At 45.3% G+C, this 9004-nt stretch overlaps 1 protein-coding gene across 1 annotated transcript in view; it reads left to right on the forward strand.

Moving 5' to 3' along the window:
• Positions 1-9004, forward strand: part of NFATC1 (nuclear factor of activated T-cells, cytoplasmic, calcineurin-dependent 1) — a gene marked incomplete at both ends in the record, with an annotated part of 63805 nt that overhangs the window by 17418 nt on the left and 37383 nt on the right. The window lies entirely within an intron of this gene.

The raw sequence follows: 9004 nt of genomic DNA on the forward strand, positions 1-9004 counted from the left end.
GACTCTCACCATCCCTGTCCTGCAAGAAGGTCTTGGAAGCTCCCATGGCTGCACTCTTAGAGATGGCCCATGGTGCGGAGAGGGCTGGCTGCTTCTGGTCACCTGAAAGTGGGGTTAAGGACTGTGATGAGGAAACAAGGATTAGGGGAAAGACATCCCTTTGGTCTCATGGTAAAAGATGGCACGAGAGCAGTAATGATTTCCCAGTGAAATAAGGTCCCAGTGAATAACGTGCCCAGGATCTACAAATTCATTCTGTTAGTAACTCCGTTTCTTATGGGCATCCCTCTTGTGAGACTAACAGTTTTAGAAGGAGTGTGACTTGGGTTGATTTCTAGGTACGTGTGTTTTTGGGGAGGAAAATCCTTCCTAGAAATACGGAGCAGTGTCTTGTGGCTGTTTAGACAAGCAGATTTCATGGCTGTGCGGAGAGCCACGAAGGCTGTTTTTCTCTGGATAGAAACTGAAATTACTTGTGAGCCAGTGACTGAGTGTCCAGCATCTCTATTACATTAAGATTAATAATTCCTCACAGCGTATTTGCAGCTGGAAGTTTTATATAGATCTTTATTCATCATGATGTGAACAGCTGCTCTTTTGCTGCACTGTTGAGTTAAAGTCCAAGTGGCAGCACTGGAAAGTGCCACATAAAACACCCTCCTGCTGTTTTCCATTCACTCCTTCTCCTGTCCAGCTCTCACCCTCTGCCCACATTTAGCCTTTTGCAGGAGCAAGCCATCTTATTTTTATTTGTGGACCAGCTCTGACTACATTTGGATCTTAAAACAGAGTTTGAGTGAATCCAACAAAAATTAGTTCTAGAAAGGAAAAATAAATCTTGAAAGTAGTGCAGAAAAACATAGGAATTCCTGTTACATTTTTATTGGAAATAAGTGAAAGACTGAGGGGTAGTAGCATGTATGTTAAGTTGCATGGGGCATAAATTATACACTTTTTTTTGTTAACTGTGTCAGATAGAATTTAGCAAAATGTATCACAGCCAGAAGGGCACCTCAGCTCCTAAAGAGGTGTTTTATCTTCTAGGGCTTTGTTTGTTTGTTTTTGGTGGTTTTTTGTGTGTTTTGTTGTTGCTGCTGTTGTTGGTTGGCTCGGTTTTGTTTGTTCCGGTATTTATTTATTTACCTGTCCATTTATTTATTGATTAATTCTGAAGTCTGCTCTGCTGTTTTGGATAGGGTGCTCCTCTTTTTTTTTTCTGGTTTGTGCTTTCACCAGAGAACAGATTGTACAGGAGCATCCAAGTGGCCCAACTTTAGCACCTCCATTTTGAATCCGCACTGACAAGTAGTCTAGAGCTGAGCTTTGCACCTCATCCAAAAACTGGCATCCCCTATTGCTGCCCTGTTGCTGGCAAAGGGAGGAGGTACCGGGTCAAGACGGTGTGTCTTTCACAGTCCTAGGTACGCTGTGGGCTGTAGAAGCTTCCATCCTTAGGGGTCAGAGACCTAAAAAGCACAAAGGGCATATGGGTAGTACAGCAGTGACTGGAACATGTACAGCTACAGAGTGTGATGCTGAAGGAGGAGAATAACAGCTGGAAAGAGACAGATGCTGCAAGACCCCGCAGTGAGGTGGGTGCTGCAGGCAAGTCTGGCGTGGTTTGAGCCGTGATTAGTCGATGAGCACTTGGTGTTAAGGCCTTTGGTTTTTGAAGAGGAGGCTGAGTGGAGAGCTTTTACAGTGCCCTGTCTCAGCATACCTAAGGTGTGTTTTTCCCTAAAGCCTCCCATAGCAGAGGATTTCAGAGCCAAAATGGCATGGAGGGAATTTTGTGATGAGGGGAGCACACTTTTCATAGAATGGTTTGGGATGGAAGGGACCTTAAAGATCATCCAGTTCCAACCCCCCACCATGACCCCTTCCACTAGAGCAGGTTGCTCCAAGCCCTGTCCAACCCGGCCTTGAACACTGCCAGGAACGGGGCAGCCACAGCTTCTCTGGGCAACCTGTGCCAGGGACCCTCACAGGGAAGAACGTCCTTGTATCTAATGTAAATCTCCCCTCTGTCAGTTTAAAGCCATTCGCCCTTGTCCTGTCACTTGTGAAGAGTCCTTCTCCAGATTTCTCCGTTTCTTTTTGTGTCTTTTTTTCCCAGAGCCATAGGTTGCAGGCTCCCCGAACCTTCAGCAGGCGGACCCTGGGCATTTTCCGCCCGGGGGCATGGAGGCAGGGAAGTTCAGTGGCTGCCCAGGCAAAGGTCAGCCTCTGATCTTTGCAGTGCACTCGAGGACAGATGCCCGGGTCTCCTGACCTCTCTCCCAGTGCCTTTAGTTCACATGACAGTCATTGCCCACAAGACCAACTTTTCCCCCTTCCCATTTAAACCCATGATGCAATGGCTTACGTCTCCCAGTGCTTCTACCTGGTAACTAAAACTAAATCCTTCTTGTTAAAAATCAGTTGATGACCCTGTTTTTATGCATGCTTGGTGCTCACAGCTGAAATCAATACCCAAAATGTTTGTGCACTTTCTTTATAGTTTGATCTTCAATTTGTTTTTAGTAAATCAGGACACTGAGCACTCACTGAGGTTACTTTTTGACTCTGTATATTAGTTACTTTTAAAACATGGCAATTTGTTTCATTTTGTCATTCACCATGAGCAGTTACTGTAACAAGAAAAAAGGCCTATTGCTTGAGAAAGTTCCAAGTAAAGCTGTTTGTGTAGCTCCTCAGTCTCTGGCTTAAAGAGACAAACAGCAATTACTGTAAAAAGTTCACTATTTTATAGGTTTTATCCTGTTTGACGATTTTGAAAGCACTGGAATTACATTCCAAAACACGAATGGGAAATAAAGGGGAAGAAGCCCCCTTTCCCCAGACTGGGTGTTAGGCCTCATTAATGATTCTTTCCAGACTGACTCAGGCTATTCCACAAACAGTTCTAGAAGTGCAAGTGGGACAGACAGTTGCATGTTTGGGTGAGAAAATGTAGATATTGTTCTTAGTAATTTTAGAGGACTGAATGGGTGTATTTACTTGTTTTCTTTATTATGCACTGAACATAAAAAGAGCAGGCACACACTGCGTCACTGACATGGACGTTACGTATGGATTTTTTCACACATCATTATTGGTAAGGATGCGACCCATATTAGCCTGCACAGTCTCAGGCATGAACTGCTGGTGAAGTTAGAGGATGAATATTAAGTCCCTGGTGGTGCCTCAGTTTGGTATTAGTGGGAGCTCTGTCCTGAATGCACTGTGACAGGCTAAGCCCGAAATCGGGCACTATGGTCATTTGACATATTTACAGAGTCAGAGTCTGGAGGAATGCACAGCTGTAGAGTTTTCTCAGTCTTTTTCCTGGAACTCCCAATAAGTACATTTAAAAGCTATTAGATGGTGTAGCTCCCTTTTTTCCTGATGACACGAGTGGTACCTGGCTGCTGTGTTCTGTCAGAACAGGACCATTCTTTCAGTGGCCTCCAGGAGCCTCTCCAGGCACAGAGGGCTCCTTGTTATGACAGGTAGCTTTCTGAGCATTTCAACAGATGCTTTGGCATGCCAAAAGCATAAAGCACTTGGAAGGGAGCACCCAGAATATTTCAACTGCGTTTCTTAAAATAAATGCTGTGGCTTAAATAATAGAAGTTTTCCTCACAGACTCTAGAATAAGTACTGATGCTGAAACAGTGTTTGAGTTACTGGATGTATCATTTGCAAAAATTCCTCAAAATTCGGTAATTATAGAATCACAGAATCATAGAATAGTTAGGAATTATAGTGGAGGTTTGGGGAGGTTTTGCTCTCTCCCCCCCCCCACCGTTAAAAGCACCTCACCTGCTTCTGCTCCTTGTTTTTTAAGTCTGTTTAATTCTGATTGCCAGATTTCATAGCTATGCACCAGGCGTGTGGTTGGAATCCGGGCAGGCTGTGTATACTCAAATCTGTGATAAACCTCAGGTTATTGTTGAAGTGGGACTGAATTAGATAATACCTGGCAGTCGGATGTTGGCTGCAAGGGGTGAAACAGCGCTGTTTCCCTCGCGCTTTGCTGACCACCAGAGGAATCATAGAATAGTTTGGGTTGGAAGGGACCTTCTAAGTCATCTAGTCCAGCCCTCCTGCAATGAGCAAGGACATCTTCAACTAGATCAGGTTGCTCAGAACCACATCCAGCCTGGCCTTAAATGTCTCCAGGGATGGCTCATCCACCACCTCCCTGGGCAAACTGTTCCAATATTTTATCACCCTCATTGTAAAAAACATCTTCCTCACATCCAGCCTGAATCTCCCCTCTTCTAGTTTAAAACCATTACCCTGTGTCCTGTCACAACAGATCCTGCTAAAAAGTGTCCCTTCATATTTCTTATAGGCCCCTTTTAGGGTACTGAAAGGCTGCCATAATGTCTTCACAGACCCTTATGTTCTCCAGGCTGAACAAGCCCAACTCTCTCAGCCTTCCCTCATAGGAGAGGTGCTCCAGCCCTCTTGATTTATCATGACCCTACTCTGGACCCTCTCCAACAGGCCCATGTTTTTACTGTAGTGAGGACTCCAGAGCTGGATGCAGGACTGCAGGTGTGGTCTCACCAGAGCAGAAGACGCCTGGTGTTCAGCACCTCAGCATCTGGGCGCCCAAAAACATTCAGCCCCAGTGCATGGTGCACAGCACATCTCCCCAGGGAAAGGCTGGGATTTGCTTTGGCACCCTGTGCTGAGATGAGCAGGAATCTACTGGTGAGAATCAGGATGTCTTAATGGGAGAGAACGTTGTGAAAGCGATGACGGAGAGATGTAGGAATCCCAGAGTAAGCTTGGTGCGGTGAGAAGTCACCCGGCCAGTACAGTTTTTCCCTTGCACTTGCGTAAGATGATGTAAGGTGACACAGAGCTTAACAGTGATCGGTCCTGTTCTGGTGGTGTTAATTACCAGTGACTGCATCGCTTTTGATAGAATTAGAGGAGTGTAAAACAGGCCCACAATTAAGTCTGATTTTGATCTTAGCAGCTTTAGACAATATAAATGCAAATACTATTCGAGATCAGTTCAAGTATTTTTAACAGTGTTGCTCAAAAAGGAGAGGAGAGCAGAGTAGTCAGTGGTCAGTCAGAACAAGAGAATATGACCTACTTTCATTTCAAAACCAAAACACTGGTCACAGAGGTCTTACTGCATACTGAAGTTTAGTCTGCATCTTTCCTTTGTACTAAATCAGGTGACTGCTATATCCTCACCTTTATTTGGGAAGGAAAACTTACTCAAAAATATTGTGCACCTGATCCTTATGTGAAGCTAAATCCTTTTGTGCTTTCACAGCAGGGGAAAGTACAGCTCTTTCCACTTGGATCTACCTCTTGCCAAGCAAAGCATTGCTTGAAAGGAAAGGCATATCCTTTATTATGAAGGCTGTAGCAAAGAGCAGCCTTTGTCACCCTCACTCAGCCACTGAGTTATTAGGAGAACTTCGGACTGTGTTACACAGAGAAAAAGATAAAAATAGGGTGTCTGACGCATGCATCCCATGTCACACGCCAGGAAACGGAATCATTATACCACCGAGTACAGTATTCCAGAGCATTTGTGGAAAATACGCATGGATGTGAATGTGCAAGATCTTTCCTCACGAAGGAAAAGTACTCAGTTCCCCTTTCCCCCTGTCCCATTTTATGTGTCTTGCTGGATATTCCCCTTAACCTGTTGGCAAGTCAACAGCCTAGAGTACCGCACCTCTGCCTTTACTGCCACTACTCCCCTCATCTTGCTGAACAGTGTGACAGCAATACCACTCTCCTGTATTTTGAGGGAGCCACAGAATATTCTTGATGTTCCAGCTGAGTGTAAGCAAAATATTATGTGTTTTCCAGACACCTACAGCATGCTGAAATCTCCCAAGACTCAACACTGTCTGTCACAGAAATCGTGGGTTGGCTGCATATTCTAAAATCAGTCATCCACAGTAGGTGCCCCTTTAGATGGTAGTCCTTGCATTGTTTTCTGTTATTGCTTCTGTTGGCATACCTGATTATGTGACACAATATAAAAGTAAATAATGTGATGCAGTGGGTAAAAGTGAAAGGGAAGTGCATATCAGAAATCAGATACCTCCTACCGCAGAATGCAGCATAAAACTTGAGGTGACATCAGTGTGGATTTTGCCTGTTTTGAGGGTGGTAAAAGCCACCATGTAGCGATTACATAAGTCTTTCTGGATGTTTTTCGCAGTTCCCAGCTCTTGAAAACTCATGTTTGTTCAGTGCTGTAATCACTACTTGTCTTCAGGTGCAGAAGTAGCTCTCAGGGAGTAAGTAACTGTGCGTAATGGATCCAAAGCAAAGTCCAGCATGACTGTATCATAGAATCATAGACAAGTTTGGGTTGGAAGTGACCTAAAGCTCATGCAGTTCCAACCCCCTGCTATGGGCAGGGACATCTTCCACAAGACCGGGTTGTTAAAGCCCGGTCCAACCTGGCCTTGTATGTATACGAAGACCTTTAAAAAAAAAACAAACATGAATTTAGGCTAAAGATCACAACCCTTAAAAAACAATGCAAAACATGCAGATGAGATCTTATCATTTATTTTCCAGCATGTGAACACTAATCATGGAAGGGCAGGTGTGCAAAGCTGAGGACTTCGGGTGTTCGATTGCCTCCTGGTAGGAAACCTGTGGGAAAAGCACAAGCTGAGGCTCAGTAGTAGGTTATGAGATACAGCAGCAGCTGAGTTCAGAGTTAAAGATAAAGCCTGGAATAGCAGAACCCAATGCAAGACCAACATTTATTGACCCCTTTGCCTGGATTCAGTAAAACATATGGGTACCTCGGTGTGCGATTTTGCTTTTGCTGAATTGGGGTTTGAGTTACTCGCTAGTCTATTTTTACTTTTGAAGCGGCCTTGTAATTCAATATGTGTTTTTTTTAATTTTACACTCTCCATAAAAAGCACCGTCCATGACGAGTTGGAGAAGTGACCGCTGTTAATACATAGAAATTTAATCGTCTGGTGTGTCACACTGTCTTACTTTTCCCCCCTGCAAACCTGCATGCTGTCCTCGATCAAAAATACCCTGTGATACCTTGTGTCTCCTCTGTCACCTCAGCTTTGCCGTTGAGGGTCTGGAGATGCCAAGGTGGACTGAGATCAGCCCGGGCTGAATCCAGGTCACTCTGCCAACCCCCAGGGCTGCGAGGTGGGGGGACAGGGTGGTGATGAGTAGGACAGTGTCTTCCCTGTGCTGCCAGCTGTGCCGGGAGCGCGTCTGTGATCACCCACCAGCTGTGAACACCCTGTGGGGGTTAAAACCAGAAAACCCTCTTTTTGCAGTGTAGCACTGATGTTAGTGCCAAGGGTCATAGGAGGTGGGTGTTCTGTGTAGGGCTGAACTGAGGCTTGCAGCCCACGGCACCCTGCTGAAGGCAGTGTGCATGCTTGGCTCTGCTTTTCTCTCTCCACTGTTTTGCCAATACCGCAGATTTTCAAATTGCCTCTAATGTGTTTTCAATTTGACAATGCTGATTTGGAACACCACCACCACCACCCCCCCCCATATCATATCACAACCCCTGGGCTCTGAGCTGCCTTGGTGTGGTAGCTCAGCAATGCAGAGCTGATAGAATACTGTGGTGCTGGAAATGAGCCTCCTTTTCCTGTCCCTGCGTCCTGCCAGCACCCATGCGTCTAGGCAAGGAAGTAAAACTTGCTACACTAAATCAAACAAATCACTTCTGTTTTTCTCCCTGCTCTTCTGACCAAGGTGTGGGGTGAAAAATCTGCAGTATGCCCAGTTAGTGATGGAAGATGTGTCTACATCCTTTCTTGCTCATGCACTGGTCACTGTGGTACCTGAAACATTGCCTTTAGGCATTCATGTTGCCATCAGCATGTTTCATAGCAGTGGGAAGGGGCTTCGTGCCTATGTTTGCACTCACCAGAATTTTGCAGTGCTCAAGGAACAAAAGCGACTTGAGATCTTTTTTGCTGTCAGATGGTAAAACACCCTGGAGAGATAGTTCTTAAATTACTATGAAGCTGCAAATTACTTTATAAGATTTAAGGAGAGTGAAAGCAAGCAAAACACAAATACCAACAACATATGATACGGGTTTCACCACTTGCTTTCAGCTTTATTTAGCTTTGAACTTGCATGCACCATAAATCAAAAATGTTGCTCCTTATCAAATTATGGTCAGTGGTCTAATTCTGATCTATCAGATTTAGCGATGGTGCAGTGATAGTGGTGAACTCATGCCCAAATCCATGTGAACTATTCACAGAGGAAACTAAACCTGCAACACAGTGAGCAGGTTTGCTCTGTGATGGTGCATCTCCTGGGACAGACACCGTTCCTGTGCTCCCCTCTCCTATAGTTGCTGCATCCTCCCTTCCCTTCCTTTGAGATGAGGCTTTGTAGTTAAGTATTGCAAGATAACTGGTTTTGTGAGACTCGTTCTCCAATGTCAGGCAGCAGTGTTAAGCAGAGGTTGGAGCTGTCTGTCCCCAGACAACTCCACCCATGGTCTCCTTTGCAGCAGCATGAACCCAAAGCAGCTTCTTCAGAAGATCGTGGGGATGAGGTCAGACTCTGCTACTGCTCCGTCCCCAGCCTGTGGCAGAAATAACTCTTGTTGTCATCAGTGTGGTCACTGTAACATGGATGAGGTTCAAGTCAGGCCCAGTAGCTTCAATGAGATTTTTGTGCGATTATAACAAGAATTTGACACACATGGTGAGCTACTAGTCGTGTATATGTGATCTGTCTCCACACTGTCCCAGGAGGTATTTAACAGCATAAAAATCAGTTAATGAGGGGACGTGTCATGAGCAGCAGCCTGCTGCTCCATGAGGGATGACCCGGGAAGCTGGGGGATGCATGAGCTGTGTGTCCTTTCCACTTGGAAACTCCGCTGGTTTTGCCACCCTCAGTACTGGGAGGGAACATGGAGTTCGTTGTGGTTCTTGTGCTGAACACCACAGCAGAATTTATGCAGTGTTCTGTGTATGTGGCAGGGATGCTCTCACCAGCTCCCCCCCTCTAA

The sequence above is a fragment of the Nestor notabilis genome, unplaced genomic scaffold, assembly GCF_000696875.1.
Source record: "Nestor notabilis isolate BGI_N333 unplaced genomic scaffold, ASM69687v1 scaffold6609, whole genome shotgun sequence".
Classification (NCBI taxonomy): domain Eukaryota; kingdom Metazoa; phylum Chordata; class Aves; order Psittaciformes; family Psittacidae; genus Nestor; species Nestor notabilis.